The following is a 2,541-nucleotide window of genomic DNA, read 5'->3' on the forward strand; positions in this document are numbered from 1 at the left end:
CCTTAACTCATTGCTTTAACAAAGATAAGAAGAATGAGAACAAAGAAGTTGCAGTCAATGACTTCCGCCCTCAAGATCTTTGTTAAAAAGCAATCAAATACTCAATGTAAGTTTCTGAAGATCCTACATTTGTAAAAAAAAAAAATACATAGTTATAGATAGTCTCCATTTCAAATTTGGTATCATCAACTGTTTAATTCTTTTGAGAAATGCTACTAAACCTACTAAATAGTTAGTTATGTTGGTTATAGCTTAATGAACTAATAGACCAAAAAATTTGAGATTTTGGTAATCTGTAACAAGTTATACCATATATTCTATTTCTCTTAAACGATAAACCACAAACTCAAATTTTCTTAAAAAATAGTTTTAAAACAATGTTTGTGTACCCACACATGTTTATCACATTATCTGCAGTTTATGAGTTTTCATAAAACAATTGCAAAAATAATTCCATTGATCTCACACACTAGCAGCATCAAAGCACTGAAAGTTGCATATAAACACTTCTCCATTAGCAACATTTTAGGTTGAGTTGGTGGGATTCCGAAAGGAAATCCCTTAAAAAATAGGAGTATTCTGCTTTATACGACGAGTACATGGTATTCTTTAGTAAAAGGTGAAAGAATAGTTCGCTCTATGCTAATCGGGTAACTACCAGTGTTTAGACCTTTCTTGGCTGCAACTTTACATAAGTGGTTCTTGGCTCAAACTTTTCATAGTTTTAGTTGCTTTATATGAGACTAAAACCTTTAACGTGTACCTAATTTTACAGCAGTGAGGTTGAGTTGAAATCTATAACCTGACCCAACCCTGGTCTTAGACCCTGAAATGAAGTTCTCATAATAAGCTTGGGTCATCGTGGGAGCCCAACAGGTTTAGGTGTTGATGGACTACTCACAAAACACTGCCCCCCAATGAAATATCTAAGTCTAGAGTGCACTGGACTTGAAAGTTGCATCAAATTTTCCTACACATGGTTGGGTTATTGAGGTAGAGTGGCTGATTGTTTGGTTAGAGTTTGATAAAACAAATTCGCACACAAGAGTTTAATTACTTGAGATTTAACTGAAATTAAATCCTCGGAGTTCCCTACAAAAGATACTGTTGATTTTGTTTTTTAAATGTCATCATCTTCACTAACTATTTGTGTAATTGTGTTTATTTGCATAGCATCCTAGATTTTATCTGTGAAGGTATAAGAATGATGTCCTTATTATTATAAAATAATGAGTAACTAAAATATTTTCCTGTTTGGTAGTGATCTTCCTCCTTTGTCGTGGAGGCAAAGATTAGATGCATGTATAACTGTTGCTCGGGGTCTCTATTACCTTCATACAGGGGTAGAGAGGCAGGGTATAATTCACAGGGATATGATGTTAAGATGACAAATATTCTATTAGATGAGAGTTGTGTTGCAAAGATGGCAGATCTCGGGTTGTCAAAGGATGGTCCTGCACTTGATCATACTCATGTGAGTGCTGCAATAAAGGGAACCTTCGGATATCTTGATCCAGAATACTTACCTAGGCAACAATTGACCAAGAAGTTTGATGTATATTCATTTGGTGTGGTGTTGTTTGAAGTTATGTGTGCTCGACCTGCTATCAATCCAAGCCTACCGAAACATCAGATAAACCTTGCATAATGGGTAGTCCGATGGCAACGACAAGGAGAACTAGAAACTATTGTGGATCAACATCTTGAAGGGTACTCACTTGATTCGTTGAAAAAATTTGGAGAAATAGCAGAGAAATGTCTTGCTTATGAGGGAAAGAATCGACCGACAATGGGTGAAATCCTACAGGCCTTCAGACATGCTAGCTGCAAGATTGCACGGAGGGTTAGAAGTTATTTATGTTTCTGAGCATAGAAATTATAACGGCATAAAGGTTCGTCATCCTAACACGTTATACATATTAGATGTGTTTGGGCTATTTTACTCAAATCATGGTTTCTGACTGAACTAACTGTGCGGGCTTAAGGCATTTATCTATAATTTGCTCTTTTTTTTTAATGCCTCTTAAACCAGGTAAGTGATCATGTTAGAGGTTCGTGCATTCTCGATTACATTTTCCTTATAAAGGTAAGATCTCCAATAAATATTAAACCTCTTTGTGTAAATAATGGTAATGTGAAATCTCAAGAGAAACCTAGAGAGAGGCTCTTCCTGATGTGACATTACCTGCTTGCTTCAGGGGAAACAATTTGAGGGCTGATGTAGCTAACATCCCCCTTGATAGTCGATTCATTAGGGTCGTCAACTTCCACCTAGAAAAGTATCCACCATTTTCTTTGTCTCTTAAGCCTCACAGCTATGGGACTTCCTAAAGAAAACAGCAATCGCAGTTTATCAACCACTCACAAGACCACCAAGATCTTCTGCCGCAATAAAAGAATGGTAGACTCAGGTGAACATACAAAGTTATAAACTTTGCAATTTTTAAAATGTCTCGAATTTCACCCTTACGCTAGCAAAGCTTCTGTAGGAATCTGGCTCGAGCTGAAAAGTTTTGACAACAAAGGATTCAACTTCTCCTC

At 36.4% G+C, this 2,541-nt stretch overlaps 1 non-coding gene across 1 annotated transcript; it reads right to left on the minus strand.

The window, feature by feature from the left end:
- Positions 1-540: 540 nt before the first annotated feature.
- On the minus strand, positions 541-656 carry LOC147505723 (U5 spliceosomal RNA). Its single transcript, XR_015194113.1, has one exon. It is a non-coding gene; the product is annotated as a U5 spliceosomal RNA (small nuclear RNA).
- Between the last annotated feature and the right edge of the window lie 1,885 nt (positions 657-2,541).

The sequence above is a fragment of the Coptis chinensis genome, chromosome 4, assembly GCF_015680905.1.
Source record: "Coptis chinensis isolate HL-2020 chromosome 4, ASM1568090v1, whole genome shotgun sequence".
In the NCBI taxonomy this organism is placed as follows: Eukaryota; Viridiplantae; Streptophyta; class Magnoliopsida; order Ranunculales; family Ranunculaceae; genus Coptis; species Coptis chinensis.